Source organism: Elephantulus edwardii, unplaced genomic scaffold, assembly GCF_000299155.1.
Source record: "Elephantulus edwardii isolate Elephantulus edwardi_28Jun2011 unplaced genomic scaffold, EleEdw1.0 scaffold00200, whole genome shotgun sequence".
Taxonomy (NCBI): domain Eukaryota; kingdom Metazoa; phylum Chordata; class Mammalia; order Macroscelidea; family Macroscelididae; genus Elephantulus; species Elephantulus edwardii.
The window spans coordinates 634,851-656,063 of NW_006399950.1; the positions used below are offsets into that span (position 1 = coordinate 634,851).

Here is a 21,213-nt window from a genome sequence, read left to right on the forward strand (position 1 = left end):
TTTTTCCTTGTCTTTTCATCTCCAGAGTAATATAGCATATGGTCATCAGACTCAAAATGCCCCATGCCAGTCCATCTCATCTCTCCAATACCTAATATGTCAATATTTATGCGTTCCATTTCTTTCTTAACAATTTCTAATTTTCCTTCATTCATGGTTCTCACATTCCATGTACCATCTAGAAAAATACAATCTAAGCTTTTTTAATTTTGAAAAGGAACCTATTTTGCCTCCTGTTGTTAAATGCTATAGAATTGTAGGTGACTCATAGCGATCCTAGGAATGAAAGACCTGGACACTTGTGTAACTTTCATCCCTTCTCCAGGCTCATAGGGTTTCCGGAAACAGGCTATTTCGGAAGTGGATGCCACTCCTGCTTCCAAATTTTGCCTCCTACTTAACACGTCGCTGCACATGATGGAAAAAAAAAAAACCCAAAGAAATGTGTTTCTAAGCACGGTCATCAATTTAAAAGTGTGTGGCAACGTGTTCATAGATGATGTTGTTATGTGCTGCCAAGTCACCTGCAAATCATAGCAACCCTGGTTACACCAGCCCTAAACCCTGCTCTATCCTGTGCCAATCCTATTGTCTCTGACACACAACCACCCGCATAACCCCAGTCACGGAATCAATTCATCTCATCAAGGGTCTTCCTCTGCTGTGTTCTCCCTCCACCCTCCCAAGCATGACGTTTTGGGTGCAATATTAAATGGTCCAGGAAGTATTAAAAGGAGGAACAAGTAAACAGAGTCATTGTACAAAAAGGAATTGGTGAACACAGAAGTATGTGCTGAAACAACATATGAGCAAGAAAGAGTCTGTGGTGATGAAGGAAGAAGTTCAAGTTGCTCTGAAAGAAATGGCAGAAAACAATGCTCCAGGAATTGACAGCATACCAAGTGATATATTTCAACAAACAGATGCTGTCTGAGATGTGCTCATCAAGTTGTGCTAAGAAATTTGGAGGACAATCGCCTGGCCAACTGACTAGAACTTTATTTGTTCCCGTATCAAATAAAGTTGATACAACAGTGTGGAAAATATCAAATAGTATCATCAATATCACATACAAGCAAGATTCTGCTGAAGATTATCCAAAACCAACTTGAACAGTACATCAGCAGAGAACTGCCAGAAGTGTAGGCTGGGTTTAGAAGAGGCCATGGTACTACAGATATCATAGCTAACATTAGATGGATCTTGGCTCAAAGCAGGGACTACCGGAGGAATGTCTGTTTCATTGACTACGTGGACCACACAAACTGTGACTAACTCTGAGCAGATACACAGAAAGTAAGAAATGAAAAAGTATTACAGATGACATTAAATAGAGCAAGGGTAACATTCAGTAGTAGAATTCCTGCCTTCCACGATGTTCAAGGCATCCGGAATAATTCCACTGAGAGAAATCTCTCTTAGGTAACTTCTGCACACCAAATGTGGAGCTGGAGCTCTCATCTCCAGCGCAATACAGGACAGGGGACGGGTATCTTCTCATTGGTCTCTGGTGCTCTGAACATCCATGACGACAAACTGGATAGAAGCAAAGATTCTGGCACAAATGGTGGTGATACAAAGCGAAGGTGAGAGGAAAGGGATGTTTAGAAGAAATAGCCAGGGTGCCATTGACTAATGGAGCAAACAGCCAATGCGCACAGGGACTTCAGGCTTAGAAGGACCCATTCATCAATGTGATCCTCTTCCAGCTGTATCTGCTAGCCTATTTACACGCTAAGCTAGGCATTTGAAGTTTGGTCTCATTTTGTCTCTTACAATCTTTATGGTTTGGGGATTTACCCCTAGGTTTCTGATGCACTTTCAGTTAATTTCTTAGTATGGTGTGAGATGTGGATTCTGCTTCAGATCTCTGCAGGTGTAAGTTCAGTTTTGCCAGCACTATTTGTTGAAGAGGTTGGTTTCCCTCCGCCCATTTGATAAAATTTTCATGATGATGATTTTAATGAAACTTTACAGAAAGGTTGGGTTTTCATTCATTCATTGTTCCACACTTTCCTCCTTTCCCCCTCCTCACAGTTCACTGTGCAATATAGTTCTTGTTCCAGATTGTCTTCTGTGATAGTTTCTGAAAGTCACTCTACTTTGGATGATTGTCTGCATCCAAGTTTAAATGTACTGCTGGGAACACTCAGCAAGAAGCTAGCTGAAAACAGCTTAATAGGCAAGCATGTGGATGTGTCCCCAAGAAAAACAGGGAGCTTTCATGAGACCTCAGAAGACCCAGAAGACCAGCTGTGAAAACTAAAGTTCTTGAGAGCTTGTAGAAAATACACATTTATGAGAAGCTACTGTCCCTGAGAATTTACAGTAGAGATAAGCCTTTTGTGTCTTTGTTAGTACTATCTGAGCAGATCATTAAAAACTCTGGTTCCTGGATGCTCAAGGACATATTTCCATGCCCAGAGATAACTGTTAGATATATTACTTTATGGTCTTTGAGATAATTACTCTCCCCGCCCCATGCCTCACTTTCTCTCTTTGTGTGGTTTGTTGTTTTCTTTTTTCCTGAGCAAGGCCACGTCCTCAGTCCCACTGGTAAATGGCAACAGATTTCCTGCATAGAATTCCTAATTATATATTCCTTTCAGACACTTCTTCCCCTCATCTATTGCAGTACATTATCTATCCACTAATTGGAAGCAAGAGAGGCATCCGTCTTCTAAACACCATGCTTCTCACAACTCTATGAACTTTGATGGATGTTCAGAAAGGCTTCAGGCCTTTTGTTCATAGCGTCACTGTGAACCCTGCTCAGTGCTCAACTCTAGGCAATCAAGGACAATAACAAAAACATTTGTTCCAATGCATTGTCTTTCCTCTTCTCTCCCCAATCTCCCATGTCAGTCCTCTTTTATACCAGAGGTTGTCATGCAGTATTTGTCCTTTTGACACAGATATTTCACCCAGATGTCTTCCAGGTTCACCCATGCTGTAAAATGTTTTACAAGTTCATTGTTTTTCAGTGCTATGTAATAGTCCATGGTATGAAAGAACCATGTTTTTCTGTCCATTCAATTGCTGATGGGCACTTGGTTTGCTCCCATCGGTTTCCTTGTCAAATACCAGTTTTCCATAGGCAAATGAGTTAATTTCCATATTCCTGATTTCTTGATATGTTCTATGCATATGTCATTATACCAGTTCCAAGCTGTTTGGGTTCTTACAACTGCACAGTAAATTTTGAGACCAGGGAGTGCTATGCCTCTCATTCAACTGTTTTTCAGAAGTGCTTTGCTTATTCTGGATCTCTTTCCCAACAAACTAGCGTATTGCCTTTTCTATTTGAAATTATTATCTGTGTTGGTGACAACAAAGAAGTTATTATAGTCACAGGAATGTTTAAAAAACTAAATGTAAAGGAAAAGTTTAGCAAAATCTGATGTGCACAAATTATGGGGGGCGAGGGATCTTCTATGTCCTTTTCCACACCTTGGTGTTCTATACCACTGAGTCAGAAGTGACCCGCAGCTGACCCTCTAGCAGGTTTTCAGAGGCAGGACATCACACGAGAGGAGACCTCCTGTGGAGCAGCTGGTGGATGTTCACCACAGGCCTCTGGGTTAGTAGCACAACTCTTTGCCATGAGGTCACCAGAGCGAACATTAATATTTTTATGTTTGTTACCTTTTGTTTCACTGAGATTGAGATTCATGTAAGTACATCATTATTTTATGTAGAAAGAGGGAAAATTCTACTATTCTTATCACAACTTCCTCATTAATCAAAGATATAAGTAAGGAAGCTTGGCAGCCGAGTGGCAAGAAGCTGCACTGCAATCCCAAGCAGCAGCTGCCCCAGGGGCGGGTAAGCAATCTTCTCCCCTGTGATTACGTCTCTGAAAACCCACCAGAGGCTCACTTCTGGGTCAGTTCCGACTCTACCATACAAAACAACAACAACGAAGTGTACACATGATGTGCATTTTAGAAAAAACCCCAAACACAAAATTCCTCCCTGAATGAGCCGACTCCTGTGCATGCAGGGTTTCAGAGGCTTCGCAGAAGCAGAGTGCCACGGATTTCTTCCACACACGACCGTGGTGCAACCCACCAACTTTTCAGTGCACAGGATATGGGCGCTGACACAGCTTAGAATGGGTAAGAGGATTCAGATTATGGATTTTATTCTGTTAACGTAAATCATTAGCAGAAGCCTCCCTGTAAATAAATTCTGATGCATTGAAAAAGCACTAGACAGAGGTGGACCCTTGGGCTATTATCATTCCACAGATGCTGTTTGTAGCTATACAGTAACAAATTCAAGGTTGTGCAGTTCCAGAAAGCTGGAACATCAATCCAAGAAAAATCTTAAGAAGCTTCATCTAATATGTGGTCCTATGTTAGTAAATAATTTACTTCTTTCCTGGTAAAACTGCAGAACTTTGTGTTTATGTCGACACAGCAACTATAACCTCTTTACAAAACTGGCTACCTGAATAACAGCCCCAAGGCGGGGGGGGGGGGGAGATTCCCACAGATGACCAAGGCTCTTTGTAATTTTTATAAAGGCAGCAGTGATGCTCTGCAGAGGAACACAGGAGCATGGGCCCTTGCACAGTTCTCCAGAGCTATAGGACTGGTCCCCTACGTGTAACCTTGAACAATGCTTCCCCACAATCACTCCATGATTGAAAATAGCTGGAGATAAGTAAGCATCTCAAACTTGAACACACACTGTCATTGTTTTACTTGTTTATTTCTTCAGAGACTTACTCTAATTTCTCCTCCTTTCAGCTTCTCTTATTGAAATGTGGAACTAAGGCCCTTCACCACTTGAGAGGGTAAGTCAAGGTAAGGTACAGCAGTGAGAAATAGAGTAGATTCTGGGCTCAAAGTCCACTTTGATATCACCAGCTGACAGCTACTTGGGCTAAGTGAGCTTGGTTGATAGCATTTAGCCTCTTTACATCTGCATGATGGCAAGAAATAGAAATACATGTTATCATTATCAGTCATTTTAATATTTTTGTTCTTATAAATGGTTGAAGATTCTACTCCTATATTTGTTGTTGTTAAGTGTCATCAAGTCGAGCACAAATTACAGTGACCCTATGAACAAAAGACCTGGAGGCTGTTCTACAACTATGGTCATTTCTCTAAGTTCCGGGGGTTTCCAGAGGCATGTTTGGGAAGCGGATGCTGCTCCTCCTCCCAGAGTGTCATCATCTGGGATTTATGTCCTCACAGTTGCCTTTATAGCAGCAGTTAGTCCCCCTCTTCCGTGTGGGCTCCTTTTCCAGAACAGTGACTGATACAGTCAAAATGTCCCACTTCGCTGTTTTACTTTTCTGTGTTATCCACTTTCCAGTTCCTTGGATTGAGTGTTTTGGTGGTGAAGTGGTAGGGAATTGTGCTGCAAACCCCAAAGTACACAGTTCAAAGCCATCTGTTGCTCTGGGAAGGATAGATAACATCCTCCTATGTGATCTACTGCCTCGGAAAGCCTGATGGTCAGTTATGCATAGATTCCGACTTCACAAATCACAACCACCACCAGGTGGGGGCTTTGCAGGAGAAAGGTGGGCAGGCTCCTCTTGCTTGATTCTCTTGGCAAAAACATTCGTGACCAACTAAATGCCAATTTTCCACATATTCATCCAATGCAAATGTATTTAGCATCTTCTTTGTTACCAAGATTGTACAGAGAGAAGTATCATATGTCCATCATGCTCCAATTTTCAGGGCTGTCGCGGGTAACTGCCACTGAGTCATTTCTGATGCACAGCATGTCAGACCATGAGCAGCGCACCTGTGCTGGAGTTAAACTTCTCTATAAGATGCTTTTTATCTCCTCCCCTCCCCTTTTATTTTTTTATTGTGATTTGAATGAAAATTTATGGAGCAGATTGGTATTCCATTCAAACCTCCACACACGCATTTTTTATGACATCTATTACAATCTTCACATTTCAGCCTCATTCCTTCTCCAGCCCCTACCCTCCTTCGTTCAGAGCTTTATTCCTGATAAATGCTGTCATCGTGATTTGGCATGAATGGTCATTCTAAGGGACCTCTCTGATAACTGTTCACCTTTATAGATCTGTTGTTTGGCTGCAAGTTGTACTAAAGTGGTGAGTTCAGGTCCAGGCTTAGAAATTGGCTAAGGACTATCGTTTGGGGCCTACACCAGACTGAGGAGCACTCTACCGCTGTCACGGTGATGCCCCAGCACGTGTGACTCGAAGAAAACCTATGGCAATAGCTCCTAAGCCTGCCCTCTCTGAAAGGAGGGCATTCTACTCCCACTCAATTAACTGCCTCTAAAAACTCACTCGAGGGTCAGCGAAGGGTCATTTCCAAGTTGACAGTACACAATTTTTTTTTTAAATTTTTTTAACTTTATTATTTTTTTGTGTGTGTGTACCGTCAAATCAGATCTGACTGGTAGAGGAGGAGATTGCCCCTCCTTCCCCGGCAGAGCATCTGGTGGATTCGAACCGTGCACCTCTGGGAATGTAGTTGCAGCAATTCTTTTATTCCAATGTTTCTATAATTCAGTGGTTTACCTAGTAAACCCCTTCCTAAGTCTCCACTTCAAACTCCTGAACTTGAACATTAGAATGTGGCTTTAGAAAAATACCCAGGTATGCTAACTGCTCTCGTACCGGAGTCTCAATGGGCCTCAGTGATGCCTAGAAATGTGGTGACTTATTCTCCCTTATAATTCGGCTGCTGTTGTGCCATCGCGTTGGAAGTAACAGTAGAGATTGATAAAGTGAGCATATATGGCAGAGATAAAAAGAAAACCGGAGTAAATTGTCCAACTGAGAGGCAAGTGGCATGTTTTCAAGTGGAGAGTGTGGGTTGTGTAGAAGCAAGGGGATTTTATCCATGGCAACGTGGAACTGGGTGAACAGATATTAGGCCTAGGATGAGGCAGCATTTCCCTAATTGTTCCCCAATATGTTTACTCATAAAGGTAAAATATGAAGTAGAGATAACGGGGGTAAAACAACAATTTTGACTTGGATGCTGAAGGAGAGAAGAAAGGAACTTGAAATAATGGGTAAGCAGTAAACTTTCTGGTCCTGGTGGGGGTCCACAGAGCATACAAGGGTATATTTCTTGTCACGTTCAGATGTTCATAGTCAGCAGTATAAATTGGAAAGTTAAGAAGGGATTTGTTAGGCAAGTCTAACAGATGTAAAAGGAGCAAGAGAGTTGAATGTATGAGCAATGATATAATAATCATTAGGGAAATGAAATTTCAAAGACGCTGATGAGGGTTTTGGAGTTCACAAAAAGGTCAGATTTGAGTAGAGTTTTAGTGTGATATAGAGAGAGCTGCTAGCAACTAAAACATCACTAGAAAGTAAGAACTGGAAAACAGTCCTTTTTGACAATGACACAGCGTAGGATATGTCTACAGGACAAGCATAAATATGCATAGAGATGCGAGAATGGGCTATTGAGTGGAAACTCCATGTGAACCTTAATAGCATCAAAAATGTCAGAGAAAGCCAGACAGAAAAACACAAGAGAAACATCTAAGAAAAGGATTACGTGAGTTGGGCAAAATTTCCTATAAACAAATGATACACAGGATGGAGAAGTGACATTCTTTCAGGCGACTCTAAAAACTGTCATTAGAGGAAGTCTGTGTTTATTTCAGGAGGAAGATGAAGGAAATATTTTAAGAATACTGAAGCTAGGGAATGTTAATGATAAACGATGTCCCAGACAACACATTGGGAACATTTGGGGAATGCCTGGTAGTTAAGCAGCGTCAGATGCTTCAGAAGGGGGGGAGTGGTCTGACATGGGTACATAACATAGTGGACTGCTAACTAAAAGGCTGCCAGTTCGAATCCATCAGCCACTGGAAATATTATGAAACAGCGTTCTGCTCTGGAATAAGGTCTCCATGAGGCTGGAGTGCATCCAATTCCTAAACAACATGCCTCTGAAACCTATCAACTCTGATAAACGATAGTTAGAAAGGCTCTAGCCCTTTCGTTCATAGGGTCTCTGTGAGACGTGCTCTAGTTGACGGCAACCACCCCCCATCACGAGGCTAAAGTAAACTGAAGGCAATTGGTTTGGTTGTTCTGTGTGTCAGAGAGGGGTGGGAAAGGGGATTGAACCCTCGGTAGTTAGAGCAGATTTGGAAAACGGGCATGATAGGATTATTCCTAGTGGTCTCTTGTTATGTGCTGTTGAGGCTGAAGTGATTCACAGCTGACCCTCCAGTGGGTTTTCAGAGGCAGTAAATTGTACAGCTGGTGTTTTGAACCACAAGCCTCTGGGTTGGCAGTGTAATTCATTACCACTGGGGCAGCAGAGCTCACTAGTGGACTTTTACAGGACAAGATTTAGTGAGAAGAGCAATGGAGGTGTGTGGGGATGCTCAGCTACCTTAGTTAGGGGAGCCGGTTCTACAAGATCGTCTTTTGGGCTTCAAAGTGCTAAGTGGAGTGGCTGGAGTTCAGTTAGGGAAGCAGCAGCCTTGAAGGGAACCACAGACAATTTGATGGGTCTTTTTTAAACAAATATTTTTATTTTATATGGTTTGGATGCAAAATTCATATCCTTTGTTTTATTTATATACACTGTGTTTCACACATTTCTCTATTCACATTGTGTTTCATAGGATCCTTCCCATACATTGTTTTAGAAAATTAACCACCATTGATCCATGCCCACTGTTAACTGACTCCTTCAGGTTCCAAGTTAATAGCAAATAGTAACAAGAGAGTAGTTCAAGACTGGACGAGGTGAAAAGGCTGAAGTGGGCAGGGACAAGGATGAGGGAAGGTGATGGTGAATCCTGACATACACTGGGCTGGAAGTTTTCCTTAGAGGAGGGTCAAGGAGTTAATATTTTACTAATAGAACACTAAAATCCCCAACATCAAGAAAAGTGTCTTTAGTAAGGTAATAATCTACCACTCACTATTACGAAATAAATTAGTCTCCTAGTAGGGATGCCACATAGTAAACTGTCACAAGGAAGACGTGTACTGAGGGGTGTGTGTGATCATACGCTGATGATTCACAGAAACAAAGATAAATGGATGCTAAAGGAATCTAGTAATAGGCTCTATTCACATTTCTTGTCCTGTTTACTAAAAGAAACTGGAGTTTCCTTTGAGGGATGTATGTTCTTGGCAATCAGGGATAAGCAGGCTTGTTACCTCGCCCATATGGGACAATATTATTGTCCAGTTTATCAACATGACGGCCTTACCACTTTTCAGAAAGAAGTTTTTGCTAAAGGCTTCTCATGGCTTCAAAGACAATCACAAATAGTTGTAAAACCACCTAATCATAAAATGGTTGAGACAAGATTTTTCACAGAAGAAGAAATTCAGAAGGCCAACAGACACAAACGCAACCTTCCTCTTGAGGAGCAGCTGGTGCATTTGAACCGTGTTCCTTCAGGATTCCAGCACAGCTTCTTGTTACTAGGCCACCAGAGCTCCAGACAAATAGCATATGACCCACTGTTAGGAATATACCTAGTGAAATAGAGCTAAGATAGAAATGGAGATGTGTCCATCGATGTTCGCTATAGTATTATTCACAAGAGCAAGAACATGAAAACAGCCCAAATGTCCTCCATCACCAAAAGAATGAATTGAGAAATTGTGGTACGTTCACATTATAAAATACTAGGAAGCTTGAAACAATTATTTAAAAATATTTAAAGAGGCAAAAGAGCATTACACTGGGTGAAGTAACAATCTAAAGACACGTCCTGCGTAGACCATTCTTGTCCTAAAAACAGAAGGCTTGCCAGGAAGATGCTGCTGGAATTCCGAAGGGTGACAGGGAGGGGTGGGAGGAGGGCTGAGGGTGGGGATGCAGGGAAACCACAGGGTCACAGTTTGGTGGGCAGACAGAGGGCCTGAAGCAATTAGGATAGTTCTTGTGGGGACCTGAAAAGATGGCGTAACAGTTGATATAAATGATCATTAATTTTATAAAACAGTGCATGGGAATGATTATATGAAACAATGTGAATGAAGGAATGTGTGAAACACAATGTATGTGAATCAAACACAATGAATACCAATCTTGTATGTAAACCAACATAAAATGGAAAAACAATCCGAATGTTGAAACAATCCCCATATAAAATATGTGATTTAAAAAAAATACCTTCCTCCAAACTTGTTATATTCTTCATATAGCCCAGCTTCTTGAATTACTTGCTTAGCACACATATGGAAAAGGGATACAACTCTGAGGTACTTCTTTATAATACCAGGTGGTATTCCCTTGTTCTATTTGGACAACTACTTTTTGGTCTATGTATAGGTTTCCCAAGAGCACAATTGTTTTCGGAGCCTTATTCTTCCAAGTGTTCTTAATAATTTATTATTATCTATGCAGTAAAATGTCTTTCCATAATCAATACAAGTAAACATCATTTGGTATTCTCTGCTTTCAGTCAAGGTTCATATGATAACAGCAGTAACAGCCTTCATTGTATTATCTCTTTGGACTCTAGTGTGAATTTCTGCATGTTCCCTGGATATAGGCTGCTCCACACATTTTTCATTAATCTTCAGCACAATTTGACTTGCATGTGCATTAATAGTGTTCAATAATTTCTGCATTCCTTTGTATTTTTTTTGTTGGGAATGCAAATGAATATAGATGTCTCCCTGGAGGTCAGGTAGCTGTCTTCCACAGTTCTTGCCACAGTGAATCTATATAGGGTTAATTTGTTTGCTCAAACACCTCAATTGGTATTCCTTCAATTCCTAGGGCCTTGGTTTTTTGCCAATGCCTTCAATGTAGCTTGCACTTCTTTAGTGTCGTGGATTCTTGTTCATTTAATACTTCCTGAAATGTAAGTGTCCTGCATCATGCAACAATGCTTTACCCAGAGAATCCTTCAGCATTAAAAGTTGAGTTTGCCATACCAAGGCTTGCGTTTGCCCTTCTCAGTTCTCTGAGCTTGGATTAAGTAGGACCATCCAAGGGTTTAATCTGTGGAGTGATATACTCAAATATGTATTTCAGAAGAGACTTTTTCCATCAAGTGAACATAATAAATGGTGAGTATAATCAGGAAAGCCTGGTAAGGGAATTCTACTGTGTTCTAAAGGGTCACCAAGGGTCCAGATCAACGTGGTAGCAATGGGCTGATCAGCCTAGGAGAGAAAGCATTCAATGAAGGGGCCGGTCCAGCCATCTAGGTGGCAGGTCCTGATGCCTCATATGGGGACATTAGCAGTCCAAATTGGAGAGCTCTACATGAAGAAAGTAGAAGAGCAATCAAAGAGATGAAGGAGAGGTAGCTGCCAAGGTGACCACTGGCTTCTGGTCCTTCTCAGCTGCAGAGGTGATGGTGCCACCTGCTAAATTAGTCTTAACAGAGGACCAACTTCAAAGGAAATTGGTAATTCTGACTCAAATGTCTCAAATGTACATTATTTTTGAGATATATAGTTAGTTGTGAAAGAACTAACAGATGTCCCAACTCTCTTGTGTTGTTGTTAAGTGCTGTTGCATCGTAGGTGATTCATAGAGACCCTATGAATGAAAGACCCGAATCCTTGGATAACTTTTATTATTTCCCCAAGTTCATAAAGTTTCCTGAGGCAAGCTATTTCAAAAGTGGATGCCACTCCTACTTCCAAGCTTGTTTTAATGAGGGAGCTCAACACTGTTCCCCATGGGTAACCATTATCGCATTAGACACATCAGTGTCACAGTGTTTAGCATCACAGAAGCCATGAGTTACCTCTGTTTAGCAAATGGACAGACCAGTGCTATACCACTTAGAAGAATGTTTGACCAAAAACAATTTAAACCAGGCCTGAGGGCCACAGATTAAAATCACCCACCTTTGGCTTGGTTGCACAACACTGGCCATTGGCTGTGAGTTGATGATATTTGGCCTCCTATTTAAAAAGCCATTCATTCACCAGTAAGGGTCTGAAAAACTCTCCTTTTGGAATAGATTAATTTGTATGTGTGCTCTAAATTCTTGAACCCTTTTATTAAGCCTAAAAGTCCTGATAAAATACTCAGTAATTACACTTCTCAGTATTTACTCAGAGGAAATCCCAGCGTATTTTCAGGTAACTTGTATGCAAATGTTTGTATCTCTCATTGTTATCAAGTTAGAACCAACTCACAACTGACCTTCCACGGGTTTCTGAGGCTGTAAATCACACTGAAGACTGCACATTTTTATTCTCCCCTGGAGTTGCTGGCTGAGGCAAAGGACCAGGAAGCGCAGCCTCTACATTAAGCAGTGCTAGCCTAGGGGCTAGGCCAGTAGGGCTGCTGTCAAATGTTTATTGTGACTCTATTTGTGGTACATGGGACTGGAAACAATCCACACACCTATAAATAGGTGATAGGTAAGCACATTTGTAGTATATCTCGTTGTTGTTGTGTACCACAGAGTCAGAATCAACCCATACCTAACCCTCCAGTACGTTTTCATACGAGGGGTTAGTGGCCTTGAACAACATGCCTTCAGGACTACAGCACAGCTTCTTGCCACTAAGCCATGAGAGCTCCCTGTATATTGCTATAGTGGCCAACAATTCAGCAATAAATTCTTTAAAATAATATCCAGCAAAAAAATGTATGTACATACATGCAGGCACAAATCCTTCTGTAAAATGCTAGAGAAAGGGCATGCGTACTGTATGAGACCATTGTTACACAGCTTTAGGAAAAGTAAACTGATTTAGAGTGGGAGAAGGATAAGGATGAGGGGACAGGAACATATTTTAAGGCTGAAGAAATAGTCTTGTTTGCTTTGATGGGTGTAATAATGTCTAAACTTGTCAACAGCTTTCTTTAAACATGTGAAATTTACGATATAGAAATGATTCCTCTAAAAAAATTCCTTAATTAACTCTTGATCACTTCCAAATGGGGTGATTTCTCATTTCTGGTTCTATCACCCTCTGTAACGACCCCTACTGCTCTTTATACGAGGCGTTGATTGTGTTTTGTAATTCGCGGCACTCCTGCTCACAGGCTCTGTCTCTGCACTGTCATCTTCATGCAGAGAAGGACCCTGAGCCCCTCTTTCATTGTCCCCTCAATGTACACTGTACGTTAGTGGGTCAAAGTCTTGCTTTGGAGACTAATTTCCCGGTCCCTGAGTCAGATCCCTCAGGATAGGGCAGGAAAAGACAAGTCCACGTGGATACCAGGAAAGGTGGGTTACCCTCTGGTAAGAAAGTACAGAAAGGAGGGCAAGAGGCAGAGGGACAAAACATAGTGGGAATATGACAAAAATACAGCAAAAAAGACCAAAAAAAAAAAAAAAAACCCTGGGCATACAGGTGAGACTTTCTGCAAATTTAGAAATGTGTACGCAAGATGCGCTGTGATTGGAGCAGGAAAGTTCAAAGCTTCCACATCCTAGATGGCAGTGCACAGAGAGCAGGAGGTTAGACACAGTCCCAGCAATGCACATGCTCAGATAAAAGGACGTCTTGCTTCACACTGGACTTCTGTGGAGCAAGCTCCATGCTGATTGCCAGCCCTAAGTTGGCAGGTTAGACACGTTAACAAAGAACAAAAAGCTCAGAGCCCTGGGAACAAGCCCTAGAGCTGAGTGATTAGTGCTAACTAAATGGAAACTGTTCATAAAATAAAGCAAGAGTGACATTTTGTGGGTAATTTTAGGATTGCACATGATGGTAATCCCAAAATATAGTACCAATGTCTAAAGGTAATCTTAAAAAGATGTTCTAACGTGCACAGATAGGAATTTGATTCTCTGAAGGGTCCATTTATCTATTTTATTCTCTCCTGGTTGTACGTCTTCCAAGACACTTAGGAGACTGTTCATATCATGGATTAGGGGTTCTAGAGTTTTTCTGAGATTTTCTCTGATGAACTTTATAGTCCTTGGTTTTACTCCTAGGTCCTTGATCTACCTTGACTTGGTTTCTGTGTATGGTGTTAGCTGAAGGTCTTGCTTGAGTTTTCTACAGTTAGTTTTCCAGTTTCGCCAATACTTTTTATTGAAGAGGCTTTCTCCAACAGGGTGAAAAAGGAAACCCACAGGCTGGGAAAAAATAATTAGTAATGACATATCTGATAAGGGATTCATATCTAAAATTTACCAAATACTCCAACACCTCAACAAGAACGGCTAAGCACAATTGATAATAGTGCATCTAAATTCCAAAATCAATCTCCATAATAGTCTATGTGTTTCCTACTGCCAAAGGGGCCCTTTAGAGTAGTGAGAGAAGACCTTCACCCTGAAACCCACAGCGTCCCTTTTCAGCAGGAAGTAGCTAAGAGAATACGCCATCCCCTTTACCTTATGAATCAGGGTGAAGTCTCTCTCAGGGAGGAGAGATAGGGAATGGCAAGGGACATACTGACAAGGGAGATTGATCAGAACTGGCTTTGGCGGGCACTGTGGCAATTGAACAATTAAAACAGACATGGGGGGGAGGGAGGAACGGACTGGGGGGGAGGGTGGAGAAAGTGGTGCAACAATGAATGAATGAAAACCCAACATTTCTGTAAATGTTCATTAAAACTAATAAAATTTAATAATAAAAAAAAAAGAAAAAGGCAAACAACCCAGTTGCAAAATGGGCACAGGATATGGACATATACTTCACTAAAGACGACATTCTGATGGTAAACATATGAAGAAATGTTCAAAATCACTAAGAGATGCAAATCAAAACAACTATGAGATATCATCTCACTCCAGTAATAATAGCAAAATTCAACAGAGCAGGCAAACAACAAATGTTAATGAGGTTGCGAAGAAACTAAAACCCTTATTCACTGTTGGTGGGAGTGTAAAATGATGCAACAACTATGGAAGGCAGTATGGAAATTTCTCAAAAATGTTTGAAAGAGAAATACAATTTGACCCAGCAATTTTCACTACAGGTAATATACACTAAAGAAATCTGTATGGCTGTCCAAGCAGATATATGCACAACCATGTTTATTGTGGCTTTGTTCACAATAGCAAAGAGTTGGAAACTCTTTGTACCCATCAACAAATGAATGGATAGAGGGGCTGTGGTATATTCACACAATGGAATTTTATGCAGCACTGAAAAACAATGAACTCATGAAATATACAAAATGGGTGACCATGGAGGACATTATGCTGAGTGAAATATCTCAGTCACAAAAGAACAAATAATGCACAATCCCACTGTTATATAAAACAGGACTGGCATGGGGCTTGGGGAGAAACAAAGAAAAGAGGGGATAAATAATGTACATGGCATTGAAACAGACAAGGAAAAAACTGTATAAAAGGAATATGATTAAGTATTATTGGCATGACAAGAGTCCAGAATAAGAGCTGCATAGTCAAGTGGACTTGGGGGTCGGGGGAGTGTGACTATATAACAGTGAAAGAATTTTTTCCAAACAGAAAAGCGAACTGGCGGGGGTGGGGGGGGGCGCAGGGAAGACAATGTGCAATGAATGGAAATCCAAGTTCTCTGTAAACTTTCACCAAGATGTCAATAAATATAAAAAATAGATTTATCTTTATTCTCAATTGAATTTGTGTCACGTTATCATTGCATGTTCTTCTATTTGAACTTATTTATCCTTCTAGTAATCTAAAAGTATAAAGCAATGTTGTCTTGAGCAAATTGAGCAAGGGCTGGTGACTGATTTAAAAAACGTGAAGCACTTTCCATAACTTCGCACTCAACTGAGAGGGAGGCTGTTTCAGAAGCTCAGGGAGGAGAGGAGGCCACATAAACAGAACAGCTAATCTGCTTCTAAGAGAAGGACTGAGTTTAACTATGATGACTGCTCTGGGCTAGAGAAGACAGACACAATAAGGAAAATCCACAGAAGAGAAAGGGGCTGAACAAGATACCAAGGAAAGATACCAGGTTTTCCTTTTTGTGCTATCTCTAGTTCCTAGAGACATAACTATATAAATCCTGGATCACCCTCACCAAAGATGCTTTCTTCTCAGGGCAAAAAACAAAGGAAGTTCTCAGGGCACCTAACATTTTCCAAAGTCTGGGAGAGGAAGATCCGAGAGTAGCAGTGCTTTCTCCAGTGCTTTATACTCCAAGTGGAAACTGTACCAGTGCGAACGTACACAAACACTATGAATATTCCCCACAACACATATTACAGATACTATTTGTAGATTTAAAGTCCTTTAGACACAGCCTCAGAATTCTCAAAAAAGCAGAACAATTATATGTTGGCCTATAAGGTTAAACCTGTACGTTATCCCTGCTTCAGGGATCATTTTCTCTCCTGCATTTCCAGCAAAAATAACTGGTAGGTTATGTCTTCAATTGTATGAGTCAGTTTTATGTGATTCTGAATTTCTTTTATGCCTTTTCAAACTCACTGTGAGAGTTAAATCATGATACTAAATTTATAAGAATTTCCACTAACTTTACAATTAACCCAGGGCATGATTTATAAAGTATGCATACTAATATTTTTATTATTTATAATTAAAGAAACCCATGCTATACCAATATTTTATAGGTGCTGCCATACAAGATGATCAATAAACTTCCTCTAGAAGGTCCATGGTCAAATACTTCAAAAAAGAGTGATATCGTATCTTTAAATAATGTTATGTATAGTATTTTTTTTGTTACATTCACTTAAAAAATTTTTAACTATTAAGTCCAGTTGACTGAGTAGAAGGCATAGCTCATGTAAAAGAAAGATCAACTTGTCTAGGGTCATGGATATAAAAAAAGAAATTAATTTTAGTATCAAATTAGCATATTCCAGGTCCTAGGCAAGTTGCAAATATTGCAAAATATTATTCAAGAAGGGATAGAACAGTTTATCAACAGAACTGGTAGAAATTCAAGCTGGATTTAGAGGAGGACAAGGGAAGAGGGCCATCATTGTTGATGTCAGAACAATCTTGGCTGAAAGCAGAAAATATCAGAAAGATGTCTATTTGTGTTTTATTGACTATGAAAAGCCAGCCAATTGTGCAGATCATACAAACTGTGGTAATACTGACAAAAATTGGGAAATCCCAGAACATTTAATTATGCTCATGTACAGAAATTGTGCTATCCCCAAAGAAGCTGCTGTCAAAAGACAGGATGGGAACATTGCATGTTTTAAGAATCAAGAAAGGAGTGCATGAGGGCTGTAGTCTTTCTCCGTACCTATTCAGTCTGTATGATAAGCAAATCCTTTAAGAATCTGGACTTCATGAAAAAGAATGTGGCATCAGGATAGAGGAAAACTCATCAACAATTTGTGTTAGGCAGATGATACAATCTTGCTTGCTGAAAAGTGACAAAGACTTCAAATGCTTGCTAGAGAAGATCAAAGACTACAGCTTTCAATAAGGATTATGTCTCAACAACAAGAAAATGAAAATCCTCACCACTGGGCCATCATGATCAACAGAAAAATAAGTCAAGTTGACAACAATTTTGTCTTTCTTGGATCCATGATCAGCACCGTTGGTATCAGCAGTCAAGAGATCAAGAGGCACGGTATACTGGGGAAATCTGTTGTTAAGGACATCTCCAAGATGCTAAGGAATAATAATGTCAGTTTAAAGACTCAGGTGCCCCGGAATCAAGCCATGGCCATTTGGAGCTGAAGACTGTTCAATGGCCATGGGCGACAGAAGAAAAATCAATGTCTTTGAGAGGTCATGTTGGAGAATAGTATTAAGTCTCATGGACTGCTGAGCGATCAAGTATGTCTGAGGAAGGTACCATAAGGGTGCTCCTTAAGAGGCAAGAATGGTCAAACTCCATCTTGGATACTTTAGGCATGTTACGACAGGCTAGTCCTTGGAAAATGACATGCTGAGAAAGGAGAGGGTCAGCAAGAGAGGAAGACCCTTAACAAGAGGGATTGACACAGTTATGATAACAATGAGTTTATCAGAAATTATGCAGAAGATGAAAAGTAGGGCAAAGTTCAGGTATTTGTTCATAGTCACAGGTGACTTCATGGCATCCAGCACAGCAACACGAAGGCAAGGATGTCAGTCCTTCCACACACCTTGTAAGTGAAGTAGCCATCAACCCAGTTATGATGATCAAAAGTTCCTGAGTCGACGTGACTGCGGCATGGCAAGATTAGGAACAGCAAAACATGGAGTAAACTGGAATCATCTAATTCCATTTATACTCAGTACAGTAGTATTTGTTTGGCATTTACTATATATCATATCCTTGGATAAGTAAATATATTTTCATTCTCAAAATCATCTCATAAAAATATCACTGCCTATATTTTCAGATTAGAAAAGTGGTTACTCAAGGTCACACAGATAGAAAGGTTCAATGTGAATCCTTCGTTTAGCACCAGAGCCTTCTATCTGGCCATTATATAACCTCTGAGGTGGCAGGTGGGGGAGTCAAGGATGAAGGAGTGAGGGAGTCAGGTGTTGGGAGGAGAGAGGGAGGGCAAAATCCTGAAAATGGATTCCGCTCGAGTGCTCAGATCTTATTCAGTTAAGATCTATGTGTTAATAGAAAGTAACATTCATTTGAGGAGTCAGCATGCATGTAATATAATCTCAATAAAAGTTAGCTATGTGGGGGAATCACTTAAAACATTCAGTATACATCTGGGACTTTGGGCTGTATGAGGAAGAATGTGGCATTAGGATTGGAGGAAGATTCATCAACAGCAGAAGGATCTGAAACGCTTGCTGCAGAAAGTCAAGGACTGCAGGCTTCAATATTAATTGAAACCCAACATCAAGAAAGCGAAGATTCTCACCACTGGGCCAATTGGCAGCACCATCAGGATGGTGAAGAGATTGAGATTGTTTTCGTTTACTTGGCTCCACAATCAACACTCTTAGTACCAGTAGCCAGAAAATCAAAACACAAATTGCACTGGGAAAGTCAGCTGTCAGGGACCTGTCCAGAGTACTGAAGAGCAATGATGCTAGCCTAGAGACTAATGTGTGCCTGATCCAGGCCAAAGTCTTAACAATTGCTTACTATGCGTCAGAGAGCAGGACAATGACTAGGGATGATAGAGAGAACTGCTGCCTTTAAGCTGTGGTGCCGGAGAAAAGTGTTGACTATACCATGGGCTGCTAGGAGAACAAACAGGTTCATCCTAGAGAGGGTGAAGTCAGGCTGCTCCTTGGAGGCAAGGATTCTGAAGCTTCATCTGACATACTTTGAACATGTTACAAAGAGGACATGTTACTTGGAAAAGGGCATATTTGGGAGAGTGGAGGGACAGCACAGGAGAGGAAGACCCTTGATGAGACGGACTAATTCAGTAACTAAGGTAATGAGGAAGGTGTGTCAGAGACAATATGGTTGGGACAGGATAGAGCAGTGTTACTGGACCATAATAACATACTATCCTTACCACCAAGAAAAACACTTTCAATATCTGCATAATACTTATCCCTAATTAGCAATTACAAAAGTTCCAGTAACAATTGATTTTTTTATGTGTTGTACTGTGTCAAGGAAGAAAGACCTCTCCACAGCAAAAGTAGACAAAGCACTGAAGAAACATCCAGGCTGCAGCCCACAGTGATGTCTAGAAGGATGAGAAAGAATTGTTACGCAAACTAAGAAAGTGCTTGGATTTGAAATGGAACATACATTTTAGAAGAAAAAAGGGGAAAAAAAGTCCAGGAAAACTTTGCATTTGTCAAGAAAAGCACATCATCTAGGTCTGCACTGATCTTCCTTAGGGTAAAGATGGAGCAAGTTGCTGGTTGCCAGAGCTGCATTTCCCAGCATTCCCTACACACGAGCCGCCAGCTGACGGTGAACTAAGGTAAGGGATGTCACTAACAGGTGGAGGGAATTAAGATCAGCTTATTTGCCACACTCCATCCTCTGTCTTTGGACTTACATTTAAATGCAAAACATGCAGAGTTCTAGATGAGGCAGATGCAAGGGATGGGGTAGGCAGGAGATTTGGTCCTCAGTCATGACAGGGAGGAAAGCCCCTACCAAGTTCACAACAGCACGCTGTACTGCCACCTCCGGAGCAGAAGGACAAACTGTTTTTAGTGTTAAGTCACCCAACTTTAGAGGTTTGTTGTGATAGCTGCTGTGTTGCTCTCCCTAAATAAAGTAGCAATGTGAATCTTCTTTATTTCATTAGGAACAGATGTTACATTGTGCAGTCAATTATCTATTATCATTGGAATTTTGCATAGTGACTACACTGGGGAAACCCCCAGGGAAGCATAAAACCAATTCTAAGCATGAGCATGCTGGAGTTAGAGCAAGAGAAGGCGGCAAGTTAGACTGTATTGTGACCCCCAACGTTGTGTGTTCACACACTTCCAGTCCAGCTATGATGGAATCAGAGTGGATTTCCATTACCACATCAAACACTAAGAAAGAAAGAAAAAAAAACAAAACAAAAAACAAACAAACAAAAAAAACCCAGGCACATACATTACACGTATTTTTAAAAACACAAACTAGACTTGAGACTGAAAAGACGAAGGTCGCTAAGAGACTGGAAACAACTGGTGAGCACAGGACTGTTCCACTTCTAGTGCGGCCAGGGTGCTCGGGCCCCAGAGAAGATGAAAAACCAGATCACAACTCTAAGATGCCGAGAGTTTAAAGGGGGATGAGAATTGTGTTAGACCTGAAATTCAGGAAAACTTGATGTGTTGGAGGCCCAAATCTCCATTCCTTACAGGAATTCAGATGCCATTTGAGTTCTTTTGGACTTCCATGCCAACCACAGTGCTTTTTCCCTCAGGTCAAGTACAGATCAATGCAGATTACAACTCCCTACGGGCCCTAGAGGGGCATCTGGTCTCCTAGTTTGTATGAGAGAACTCACCTGGGCGTGTCCTTAATGATTATAGAAAACTGCTGAATTGTTTCAAGTTGGTGTTGGGGTCCCTGTGACTGACTCTGGGCCCACCGTGATGAGTCACAGCCTCACTACAATGTGGCTAGAAACTCAGGACTCATCAGGACCTCACAAATATTTTAGAAATATTATTTATACATACATGTACACATTCACATCCACAGGTCACTCAAATAATTTACATATGTTGCTGCTGTTGTTTAGTGCCATCGAGTGTAGATGACTCACAGCGATCCTATGAACAAAGGACCTGAGCACTGTTCAAAGAGTTTTCAGAGTCAGCATTCACGAGTTACCTCTCTACAGCAATGCACTGACCAGTGCTATACCACGTAGAAGAATGTCTGACAAAAACAATTTAAACCAGGCCTCAGTGCCACAGATTAAAATCACCCACCTTGGGCTTGATAGCATAACTTTCTGTCCCCTAGGC

General features: G+C 40.9%; 1 protein-coding gene across 2 annotated transcripts in view; it reads right to left on the bottom strand.

Annotated features, from left to right (window-relative positions):
- The window catches only part of GRM7 (glutamate receptor, metabotropic 7), a 730,124-nt gene that overhangs the window by 613,319 nt on the left and 95,592 nt on the right, over positions 1–21,213 (bottom strand). The gene's annotated exons all lie outside the window — the stretch shown is intronic.